The sequence below is a fragment of the Balaenoptera ricei genome, chromosome 16 (assembly GCF_028023285.1).
Source record: "Balaenoptera ricei isolate mBalRic1 chromosome 16, mBalRic1.hap2, whole genome shotgun sequence".
Lineage (NCBI taxonomy): Eukaryota > Metazoa > Chordata > Mammalia > Artiodactyla > Balaenopteridae > Balaenoptera > Balaenoptera ricei.
The window spans coordinates 102,275,254-102,289,917 of record NC_082654.1 but is presented as its reverse complement, the minus strand read 5'-3'; positions in this window follow the sequence as shown (position 1 = coordinate 102,289,917).

Here is a 14,664-nt window from a genome sequence, read left to right as displayed (position 1 = left end):
CGGGCACTGTCACCGTGTTCACTGTCACCATGAGCACTGTAACCATGAGCCCTATCACCATGGGAACTGTCACCATGGGAACAGTCACTATGGGCACTGCCATGATGAGCACTGTCACCATGGGAACTCTCACCATGAGCACTATCACCATGGGCACTGTCACCATGGGCACTGTCACCATGGGCGCTGTCACCATGGAAACTGTCACCATGAGCACTATAATCATGGGCAGTGCCACCATAAGGAATTTCACCATTGTAACACCAACCATATACACCGCCAGCATGAGCACAGTCACCATGGGGACTGTCAACATGAGCACTGTCACCATGGGAAATGTCTACATGAGCACTATCACCATGATCACTATCACCAAGGGCACTGTCACCATGAGCACTATCACCATGGACAATGTCACCATGAGAACTATCACCGTGAGCACTATCACCATGGGAAGTGTCACCGTGAGAACTGTCACCATGGACATTGTCACCGTGGGCACTGTCACCATGAGCACTGTCACCATGAGCACTGTCACTGTTGGTACTGTCACCATGAGCAATGTCACCATTGGCACTGTCACCATGTGCCCTGTCACCATAGGCACTGTCACCGTGGACACTGTCACCATGAACAATATCATCATAGGCAGTGCCACCATAAGGAATTTCACCATGGGAACTCCAACCATGTATAGCACCAGCATGAGCATAGTCATCATGGTCAGTGTCACCATGAACACTGCCACCATGGGCACTTTCAACATGGGCACAGTCACCATGCGAACTATCACCATAAGGACTACCACCATGAGCAATATTACTATGAACACTATCACCAAGGACACTGTCAACGTCAGCACTATCACCGTAAGCACTATCACCATGAGCACTGTCACCGTGAGCACTGTCACCATGGGCAATTTCAACATGGCCACTGTCACCATGGGCACTGTCACCATGGGAACTCTCACCATGAACACTGTCACCATGGGAAATGTCATTATGGGCAGTGTCACCTTGGGCACTGTCACCATGGGCAGTGTCACCATGAGCACTATTACCATGAGCAGTATCACCATGAGCACTATCACCATGGGCACTGTCACAGTGAGCACTATTACCATGGGTACTATCACCAAGGGCACTGTCATCGTGAACACTGTCACCATGAGCACTGTTACCGTGGGCCTTGCCACCATGAGCACTGTCATCATGGCCACTGTCACCATGCGGACTGCCACCATGAGCACTATCACAGTGGGCACTGTCACCATGAGAACTGTCACCATGGGCAGTGTATCCATGGGAACTGTCACCATGGGCACTATCATGGTGAGCACTATCACCATGGGAACTGTCACCATCGGAACAGTCACCATGCGCACTGTAACCATTGGCACTGCCACAGTGAGCACTGTCACAGTGAGCACTGTCACCATGGGAACTGTCACCATGTGCAGTGTCACCATGGGAACTCTCACTATGAGCACTGTCACCATGGGAAATGTCACTATGGGCAGTGTCACCATGGGCACTGTCACCATGGGTAGTGTCACCATGAGCACTATTACCATGAGCACTATCACCATGAGCACTATCATCACGGGCAGTGCCACCATGAGCACTATCACCGTGAGCACTATCACCATGGGTAGTGTCACCATGAGCAATATCACCATGGGCACTGTCACCATGAGCACTATTACAATGGGCATTATCACCATGAGCACTATCACCGTGAGCACTTTCAGTGTGGGCATTGTCACCATGTGCACTGTCACCATGAGCACTGTCACCATGAGCACTATCACCATGGCAAAGTTGACCATGGGAATGGTCACCATGGGCAATGTCAACATGAGCACTGTCACCATGGGCACTGTCACCATGGGCACTGTCACCATGGGTATGCTGACAATGGGCACTTTCAACATGGGCACTGTCACCATGCGAAAAGTCACCATGAGCACTATCACCATGAGCACTATCACCAAGGGCACTGTCACCATGAGCACTGTCACCGTGTGCACTGTCACAGTGGGCACTATCAACATGAGCACTGTCATCATGAGCACTGTCACCATAGGAAATGTCACAGTGAGCACTGTCACTGTGGGCACTATCACCGTGGGCACTGTCACCATAGGCACTGTCACCATGGACACTGTCACCATGAGCACTATCATCATCGGCAGTGCTACCATGAGGAATTTCACCATCGGAACTCCAACCAAGTACAACGCCAGCATGAGCACAGTCATTATGGGCAGTGCCACTATGAGCACTGTCACCATGGGCACTTTCAACATGGGCCCTGTCACCATGCGAACTATCTCCATGAGCACTATCAGCGTGAGCAATTTCACCATGAGCACTGTCACCATGGGCACTGTCACAATGAGCACTGTCACCATGGGCACTGTAACCATGGGGACTTTCACCCTGAGCACTATCACCGTGAGCACTATCACCATGGGCAGGGTCACCGTGAGCAATATCACCAAGGGCACTGTGACTGTGAGCACTATTACCATGGGCAATATCACCATGAGCACTATCACCGTGAGCACTGTCACCGTGGGCACTGTCATCGTGTGCACTGTCACCATGAGCACTATCACCATGTGAACTGTCTCCATGGGAATGGTCACCATGGGCACTGTCAAGATGAGCACTGTCACCATGGGAACTCTCACCATGAGCACTGTCACCATGGGAAATGTCACCATGGGCACTATCATCATGGGCAGTGCCACCATGAGGAATTTCACCATGAGAACTTCAACCGTGTACACCACCAGCTTTAGCACAGTCACCATGGGCTGTGTCACCATGAGCAGTGTCACCATGGGCACTGTCTCCATGCGAACTGTCACCATGAGCACTGTCACCATGGGCAATGTCACCATGAGCACTGTCACTGTGGGCACTGTCACCATGGGAACTGTCACCATGAGCACTATCACCGTGAGCACTATCACCATGGGCAGTGTCACTGTGAGCAATATCACCATCGCACTGTCACCATGAGCACTATTAACAAGGGTACTATCACCAAGGGCACTGTCACCATGAGCACTGTCTTCATGGGCACTGTCACCATAGGAACTGTCACCATGAGCACTGTCACTGTGGGCACTATCACCCTGAGCACTATCAAAATGGGCACTGTCACCATAGGCACTGTCACCATGGACACTGTCACCATGAGCACTATCATCATGGGCAGTGCTACCATGAGCAATTTCACCATCGGAACTCCATCCATGTACACCGCCAGCGTGAGCACAGTCAACATGGGCAGTGTCACCATGAGCAGTGTCCCCATGGGCACTTTCAACATGGGCCCTATCACCATGCGAACTGTCACCATGAGCACTATCACCATGAGCACTGTCACCATGAGCATAGTCACCATCGGGTCTGTCACCATGAGCACTATGACCGTGTGCACTATCACCATAGGTAGTGTCACGGTGAGCAATATCACCATGGGCACTGTCACCATGAGCACTATTACCATGGGCACTATCACCATGAGCACTATCACAGTGAGCACTGTCACCGTGGGCAATGTCACCATGTGCACTGTCACCATGAGCACTGTCACCATGAGCACTATCACCATGGGAAGTGTCAACATGGGAACGGTCACCATGGGCACTGTCAACGTGAGCACTGTCAGCATGGGAACTCTCACCAGGAGCACTGTCTCCATGGGAAATGTCACCCTGGACACTGTTCACTATGGGAAGTGTCACCATGAGCACTGTCACCATGGGCACTGTCACTATGGACACTGTCTCCATGGGCACTCTCACCATGGACACTGTCACTGTGGAAAATGTCACCATGGGCACTGTAACCATCTACACTGTCCCCAGGAGCACTATCACCATGGACACTGTATCCATCAGCATTGTCCCCATGGGCACTGTCAATATGAGCACTGTCACCATGGGAACTCTCACCATGAGCACTGTCACCATGGCCAGTGTCACCATGGCCACTGTCACCATAAGCACTGTCACAAAGGGAAATGTCACCATGGGCACTCTCACCATTTGCTCTGTCACCGTGGGCACTGTCACCATGAGCACTGTTCAACATGGGCACTGTCACCTAGAGCACTGCCACTGTGGGCACTATCACCGTGAGCACTGTCACCATGAGCACTGTCACCATGGACACTGTCACCATGAGCATTGTGACCTTGAGCACTGTCACCATGGGAACTTTCACCATGGGCACTGTAACCATGGGCACTGTCACCATGGACAATGTCACCTTGGGAACCGTCACCATGGAAAATGTCACCATGGGCACTGTTGGCCATGGACACTGTCACCATGGGCACTGTGAACATGAGCACTGTCACCATGTAAACTCTTACCATGAACACTGTCACCATGGGAAATGTCACCATGGGCACTGTCACCATGGACACTGTCACCATGAGCACTATCATCATGGGCTGTGCTACCATGAGGAATTTCACCATCGGAACTCCAACCATGTACACCGCCAGCATGAGCACAGTCACCATGGGCAGTGTCACCATGAGCACTATCACTATGAGCACTATCACCATGTGCACTATCACCACGGACACTGTCACCGTGAGAACTATCACCGTGAGCACTGTCACCATGAGAACTGTCACCATGGGCACTGTAACCATGGGAACTGTCACCATGAGCACTATCACCGTGACCACTATCAACATGGGCAGTGTCACCGTGAGCACTATCTCCGTGAACACTTTCACCATGACTACTATCACCGTGGGCACTATAAGCATGAGCACTATCACCATGAGCACTGTCACTGCGGGCACTGTCACCGTGTTCACTGTCACCATGAGCACTGTAACCATGAGCCCTATCACCATGGGAACTGTCACCATGGGAACAGTCACTATGGGCACTGCCATGATGAGCACTGTCACCATGGGAACTCTCACCATGAGCACTATCACCATGGGAAATGTCACCATGGGCACTGTCACCATGGGCACTGTCACCATGGGCGCTGTCACCATGGAAACTGTCACCATGAGCACTATAATCATGGGCAGTGCCACCATAAGGAATTTCACCATTGTAACACCAACCATATACACCGCCAGCATGAGCACAGTCACCATGGGGACTGTCAACATGAGCACTGTCACCATGGGAAATGTCTACATGAGCACTATCACCATGATCACTATCACCAAGGGCACTGTCACCATGAGCACTATCACCGTGGACAATGTCACCATGAGAACTATCACCGTGAGCACTATCACCATGGGAAGTGTCACCGTGAGAACTGTCACCATGGACATTGTCACCATGGGCACTGTCACCATGAGCACTGTCACCATGAGCACTGTCACTGTTGGTACTGTCACCATGAGCAATGTCACCATTGGCACTGTCACCATGTGCCCTGTCACCATAGGCACTGTCACCGTGGACACTGTCACCATGAACAATATCATCATAGGCAGTGCCACCATAAGGAATTTCACCATGGGAACTCCAACCATGTATAGCACCAGCATGAGCATAGTCATCATGGTCAGTGTCACCATGAACACTGCCACCATGGGCACTTTCAACATGGGCACAGTCACCATGCGAACTATCACCATAAGGACTACCACCATGAGCAATATTACTATGAACACTATCACCAAGGACACTGTCAACGTGAGCACTATCACCGTAAGCACTATCACCATGAGCACTGTCACCGTGAGCACTGTCACCATGGGCAATTTCAACATGGCCACTGTCACCATGGGCACTGTCACCATGGGAACTCTCACCATGAACACTGTCACCATGGGAAATGTCATTATGGGCAGTGTCACCTTGGGCACTGTCACCATGGGCAGTGTCACCATGAGCACTATTACCATGAGCAGTATCACCATGGGCACTGTCACAGTGAGCACTATTACCATGGGTACTATCACCAAGGGCACTGTCATCGTGAACACTGTCACCATGAGCACTGTTACCGTGGGCCTTGCCACCATGAGCACTGTCATCATGGCCACTGTCACCATGCGGACTGCCACCATGAGCACTATCACAGTGGGCACTGTCACCATGAGAACTGTCACCATGGGCAGTGTATCCATGGGAACTGTCACCATGGGCACTATCATGGTGAGCACTATCACCATGGGAACTGTCACCATCGGAACAGTCACCATGCGCACTGTAACCATTGGCACTGCCACAGTGAGCACTGTCACAGTGAGCACTGTCACCATGGGAACTGTCACCATGTGCAGTGTCACCATGGGAACTCTCACTATGAGCACTGTCACCATGGGAAATGTCACTATGGGCAGTGTCACCATGGGCACTGTCACCATGGGTAGTGTCACCATGAGCACTATTACCATGAGCACTATCACCATGAGCACTATCATCACGGGCAGTGCCACCATGAGCACTATCACCGTGAGCACTATCACCATGGGTAGTGTCACCATGAGCAATATCACCATGGGCACTGTCACCATGAGCACTATTACAATGGGCATTATCACCATGAGCACTATCACCGTGAGCACTTTCAGTGTGGGCATTGTCACCATGTGCACTGTCACCATGAGCACTGTCACCATGAGCACTATCACCATGGCAAAGTTGACCATGGGAATGGTCACCATGGGCAATGTCAACATGAGCACTGTCACCATGGGCACTGTCACCATGGGCACTGTCACCATGGGTATGCTGACCATGGGCACTTTCAACATGGGCACTGTCACCATGCGAAAAGTCACCATGAGCACTATCACCATGAGCACTATCACCAAGGGCACTGTCACCATGAGCACTGTCACCGTGTGCACTGTCACAGTGGGCACTATCAACATGAGCACTGTCATCATGAGCACTGTCACCATAGGAAATGTCACAGTGAGCACTGTCACTGTGGGCACTATCACCGTGGGCACTGTCACCATAGGCACTGTCACCATGGACACTGTCACCATGAGCACTATCATCATCGGCAGTGCTACCATGAGGAATTTCACCATCGGAACTCCAACCAAGTACAACGCCAGCATGAGCACAGTCATTATGGGCAGTGCCACTATGAGCACTGTCACCATGGGCACTTTCAACATGGGCCCTGTCACCATGCGAACTATCTCCATGAGCACTATCAGCGTGAGCAATTTCACCATGAGCACTGTCACCATGGGCACTGTCACAATGAGCACTGTCACCATGGGCACTGTAACCATGGGGACTTTCACCCTGAGCACTATCACCGTGAGCACTATCACCATGGGCAGGGTCACCGTGAGCAATATCACCAAGGGCACTGTGACTGTGAGCACTATTACCATGGGCAATATCACCATGAGCACTATCACCGTGAGCACTGTCACCGTGGGCACTGTCATCGTGTGCACTGTCACCATGAGCACTATCACCATGTGAACTGTCTCCATGGGAATGGTCACCATGGGCACTGTCAAGATGAGCACTGTCACCATGGGAACTCTCACCATGAGCACTGTCACCATGGGAAATGTCACCATGGGCACTATCATCATGGGCAGTGCCACCATGAGGAATTTCACCATGAGAACTTCAACCGTGTACACCACCAGCTTTAGCACAGTCACCATGGGCTGTGTCACCATGAGCAGTGTCACCATGGGCACTGTCTCCATGCGAACTGTCACCATGAGCACTGTCACCATGGGCAATGTCACCATGAGCACTGTCACTGTGGGCACTGTCACCATGGGAACTGTCACCATGAGCACTATCACCGTGAGCACTATCACCATGGGCAGTGTCACTGTGAGCAATATCACCATCGCACTGTCACCATGAGCACTATTAACAAGGGTACTATCACCAAGGGCACTGTCACCATGAGCACTGTCATCATGGGCACTGTCACCATAGGAACTGTCACCATGAGCACTGTCACTGTGGGCACTATCACCCTGAGCACTATCAAAATGGGCACTGTCACCATAGGCACTGTCACCATGGACACTGTCACCATGAGCACTATCATCATGGGCAGTGCTACCATGAGCAATTTCACCATCGGAACTCCATCCATGTACACCGCCAGCGTGAGCACAGTCAACATGGGCAGTGTCACCATGAGCAGTGTCCCCATGGGCACTTTCAACATGGGCCCTATCACCATGCGAACTGTCACCATGAGCACTATCACCATGAGCACTGTCACCATGAGCATAGTCACCATCGGGTCTGTCACCATGAGCACTATGACCGTGTGCACTATCACCATAGGTAGTGTCACGGTGAGCAATATCACCATGGGCACTGTCACCATGAGCACTATTACCATGGGCACTATCACCATGAGCACTATCACAGTGAGCACTGTCACCGTGGGCAATGTCACCATGTGCACTGTCACCATGAGCACTGTCGCCATGAGCACTATCACCATGGGAAGTGTCAACATGGGAACGGTCACCATGGGCACTGTCAACGTGAGCACTGTCAGCATGGGAACTCTCACCAGGAGCACTGTCTCCATGGGAAATGTCACCCTGGACACTGTTCACTATGGGAAGTGTCACCATGAGCACTGTCACCATGGGCACTGTCACTATGGACACTGTCTCCATGGGCACTCTCACCATGGACACTGTCACTGTGGAAAATGTCACCATGGGCACTGTAACCATCTACACTGTCCCCAGGAGCACTATCACCATGGACACTGTATCCATCAGCATTGTCCCCATGGGCACTGTCAATATGAGCACTGTCACCATGGGAACTCTCACCATGAGCACTGTCACCATGGCCAGTGTCACCATGGCCACTGTCACCATAAGCACTGTCACAAAGGGAAATGTCACCATGGGCACTCTCACCATTTGCTCTGTCACCGTGGGCACTGTCACCATAAGCACTGTCACCATGAGCACTGTTCAACATGGGCACTGTCACCTAGAGCACTGCCACTGTGGGCACTATCACCGTGAGCACTGTCACCATGAGCACTGTCACCATGGACACTGTCACCATGAGCATTGTGACCTTGAGCACTGTCACCATGGGAACTTTCACCATGGGCACTGTAACCATGGGCACTGTCACCATGGACAATGTCACCTTGGGAACCGTCACCATGGAAAATGTCACCATGGGCACTGTTGGCCATGGACACTGTCACCATGGGCACTGTGAACATGAGCACTGTCACCATGTAAACTCTTACCATGAACACTGTCACCATGGACACTGTCACCATGAGCACTATCATCATGGGCTGTGCTACCATGAGGAATTTCACCATCGGAACTCCAACCATGTACACCGCCAGCATGAGCACAGTCACCATGGGCAGTGTCACCATGAGCACTATCACCATGAGCACTATCACCATGTGCACTATCACCACGGACACTGTCACCATGAGAACTATCACCGTGAGCACTGTCACCATGAGAACTGTCACCATGGGCACTGTAACCATGGGAACTGTCACCATGAGCACTATCACCGTGACCACTATCAACATGGGCAGTGTCACCGTGAGCACTATCTCCGTGAACACTTTCACCATGACTACTATCACCGTGGGCACTATAAGCATGAGCACTATCACCATGAGCACTGTCACTGCGGGCACTGTCACCGTGTTCACTGTCACCATGAGCACTGTAACCATGAGCCCTATCACCATGGGAACTGTCACCATGGGAACAGTCACTATGGGCACTGCCATGATGAGCACTGTCACCATGGGAACTCTCACCATGAGCACTATCACCATGGGAAATGTCACCATGGGCACTGTCACCATGGGCACTGTCACCATGGGCGCTGTCACCATGGAAACTGTCACCATGAGCACTATAATCATGGGCAGTGCCACCATAAGGAATTTCACCATTGTAACACCAACCATATACACCGCCAGCATGAGCACAGTCACCATGGGGACTGTCAACATGAGCACTGTCACCATGGGAAATGTCTACATGAGCACTATCACCATGATCACTATCACCAAGGGCACTGTCACCATGAGCACTATCACCGTGGACAATGTCACCATGAGAACTATCACCGTGAGCACTATCACCATGGGAAGTGTCACCGTGAGAACTGTCACCATGGACATTGTCACCGTGGGCACTGTCACCATGAGCACTGTCACCATGAGCACTGTCACTGTTGGTACTGTCACCATGAGCAATGTCACCATTGGCACTGTCACCGTGGACACTGTCACCATGAACAATATCATCATAGGCAGTGCCACCATAAGGAATTTCACCATGGGAACTCCAACCATGTATAGCACCAGCATGAGCATAGTCATCATGGTCAGTGTCACCATGAACACTGCCACCATGGGCACTTTCAACATGGGCACAGTCACCATGCGAACTATCACCATAAGGACTACCACCATGAGCAATATTACTATGAACACTCACCAAGGACACTGTCAACGTGAGCACTATCACCGTAAGCACTATCACCATGAGCACTGTCACCGTGAGCACTGTCACCATGGGCAATTTCAACATGGCCACTGTCACCATGGGCACTGTCACCATGGGAACTCTCACCATGAACACTGTCACCATGGGAAATGTCATTATGGGCAGTGTCACCTTGGGCACTGTCACCATGGGCAGTGTCACCATGAGCACTATTACCATGAGCAGTATCACCATGAGCACTATCACCATGGGCACTGTCACAGTGAGCACTATTACCATGGGTACTATCACCAAGGGCACTGTCATCGTGAACACTGTCACCATGAGCACTGTTACCGTGGGCCTTGCCACCATGAGCACTGTCATCATGGCCACTGTCACCATGCGGACTGCCACCATGAGCACTATCACAGTGGGCACTGTCACCATGAGAACTGTCACCATGGGCAGTGTATCCATGGGAACTGTCACCATGGGCACTATCATGGTGAGCACTATCACCATGGGAACTGTCACCATCGGAACAGTCACCATGCGCACTGTAACCATTGGCACTGCCACAGTGAGCACTGTCACAGTGAGCACTGTCACCATGGGAACTGTCACCATGTGCAGTGTCACCATGGGAACTCTCACTATGAGCACTGTCACCATGGGAAATGTCACTATGGGCAGTGTCACCATGGGCACTGTCACCATGGGTAGTGTCACCATGAGCACTATTACCATGAGCACTATCACCATGAGCACTATCATCACGGGCAGTGCCACCATGAGCACTATCACCGTGAGCACTATCACCATGGGTAGTGTCACCATGAGCAATATCACCATGGGCACTGTCACCATGAGCACTATTACAATGGGCATTATCACCATGAGCACTATCACCGTGAGCACTTTCAGTGTGGGCATTGTCACCATGTGCACTGTCACCATGAGCACTGTCACCATGAGCACTATCACCATGGCAAAGTTGACCATGGGAATGGTCACCATGGGCAATGTCAACATGAGCACTGTCACCATGGGCACTGTCACCATGGGCACTGTCACCATGGGTATGCTGACCATGGGCACTTTCAACATGGGCACTGTCACCATGCGAAAAGTCACCATGAGCACTATCACCATGAGCACTATCACCAAGGGCACTGTCACCATGAGCACTGTCACCGTGTGCACTGTCACAGTGGGCACTATCAACATGAGCACTGTCATCATGAGCACTGTCACCATAGGAAATGTCACAGTGAGCACTGTCACTGTGGGCACTATCACCGTGGGCACTGTCACCATAGGCACTGTCACCATGGACACTGTCACCATGAGCACTATCATCATCGGCAGTGCTACCATGAGGAATTTCACCATCGGAACTCCAACCAAGTACAACGCCAGCATGAGCACAGTCATTATGGGCAGTGCCACTATGAGCACTGTCACCATGGGCACTTTCAACATGGGCCCTGTCACCATGCGAACTATCTCCATGAGCACTATCAGCGTGAGCAATTTCACCATGAGCACTGTCACCATGGGCACTGTCACAATGAGCACTGTCACCATGGGCACTGTAACCATGGGGACTTTCACCCTGAGCACTATCACCGTGAGCACTATCACCATGGGCAGGGTCACCGTGAGCAATATCACCAAGGGCACTGTGACTGTGAGCACTATTACCATGGGCAATATCACCATGAGCACTATCACCGTGAGCACTGTCACCGTGGGCACTGTCATCGTGTGCACTGTCACCATGAGCACTATCACCATGTGAACTGTCACCATGGGAATGGTCACCATGGGCACTGTCAAGATGAGCACTGTCACCATGGGAACTCTCACCATGAGCACTGTCACCATGGGAAATGTCACCATGGGCACTATCATCATGGGCAGTGCCACCATGAGGAATTTCACCATGAAAACTTCAACCGTGTACATCACCAGCTTTAGCACAGTCACCATGGGCTGTGTCACCATGAGCAGTGTCACCATGGGCACTGTCTCCATGCGAACTGTCACCATGAGCACTGTCACCATGGGCAATGTCACCATGAGCACTGTCACTGTGGGCACTGTCACCATGGGAACTGTCACCATGAGCACTATCACCGTGAGCACTATCACCATGGGCAGTGTCACTGTGAGCAATATCACCATCGCACTGTCACCATGAGCACTATTAACAAGGGTACTATCACCAAGGGCACTGTCACCATGAGCACTGTCTTCATGGGCACTGTCACCATAGGAACTGTCACCATGAGCACTGTCACTGTGGGCACTATCACCCTGAGCACTATCAAAATGGGCACTGTCACCATAGGCACTGTCACCATGGACACTGTCACCATGAGCACTATCATCATGGGCAGTGCTACCATGAGCAATTTCACCATCGGAACTCCATCCATGTACACCGCCAGCGTGAGCACAGTCAACATGGGCAGTGTCACCATGAGCAGTGTCCCCATGGGCACTTTCAACATGGGCCCTATCACCATGCGAACTGTCACCATGAGCACTATCACCATGAGCACTGTCACCATGAGCATAGTCACCATCGGGTCTGTCACCATGAGCACTATGACCGTGTGCACTATCACCATAGGTAGTGTCACGGTGAGCAATATCACCATGGGCACTGTCACCATGAGCACTATTACCATGGGCACTATCACCATGAGCACTATCACAGTGAGCACTGTCACCGTGGGCAATGTCACCATGTGCACTGTCACCATGAGCACTGTCACCATGAGCACTATCACCATGGGAAGTGTCAACATGGGAACGGTCACCATGGGCACTGTCAACGTGAGCACTGTCAGCATGGGAACTCTCACCAGGAGCACTGTCTCCATGGGAAATGTCACCCTGGACACTGTTCACTATGGGAAGTGTCACCATGAGCACTGTCACCATGGGCACTGTCACTATGGACACTGTCTCCATGGGCACTCTCACCATGGACACTGTCACTGTGGAAAATGTCACCATGGGCACTGTAACCATCTACACTGTCCCCAGGAGCACTATCACCATGGACACTGTATCCATCAGCATTGTCCCCATGGGCACTGTCAATATGAGCACTGTCACCATGGGAACTCTCACCATGAGCACTGTCACCATGGCCAGTGTCACCATGGCCACTGTCACCATAAGCACTGTCACAAAGGGAAATGTCACCATGGGCACTCTCACCATTTGCTCTGTCACCGTGGGCACTGTCACCATAAGCACTGTCACCATGAGCACTGTTCAACATGGGCACTGTCACCTAGAGCACTGCCACTGTGGGCACTATCACCGTGAGCACTGTCACCATGAGCACTGTCACCATGGACACTGTCACCATGAGCATTGTGACCTTGAGCACTGTCACCATGGGAACTTTCACCATGGGCACTGTAACCATGGGCACTGTCACCATGGACAATGTCACCTTGGGAACCGTCACCATGGAAAATGTCACCATGGGCACTGTAACCATGGACACTGTCACCAGGAGCACTATGACCATGGACACTCTTTCCATGAGCATTGTCCCCATGTACACTGTCAACATTGGAACTGTCATCATGGGCACTGTCACCATGAGAACTATCACCATGAGCACCGTCAATATGGGAACTGCCACCATGAGCACTGTCACCGTGAGCACTGTCACCATGATCATTGTCACCAGGAGCATTGTCATCATGGGAAGTGTCACCATGAGTACTGTCACCATGGGCACTGTCACCATGGGCACTGTCAGCATGGGCACTCTCACCATGGCCACTGTTGACCATGGAAACTGTCACCATGGGCACTGTGAACATGAGCACTCTCACCATGGTAACTCTTACCATGAACACTGTCACCATGGGAAATGTCACCATGGGCACTGTCACCATGGGCACTGTCACCATGGATATTTTCACCATGTGCACTGTCACCATGGGAATTCTCACCATGAGCAGTGTCACCATGGTAAATGTCACTATTGGCAGTGTCACCATGGGCACTGTCACCAAGGGCAGTGTCACCATGAGCACTATTACCATCAGCACTATCACCATGAGCACTATCACCATGGGTACTGTCACCATGAGAATTCTTACCATGGGTACTATCACCAAGGGCACTGTCACCGTGAGCATTGTCACCATGAGCACTATCACCGTGGGC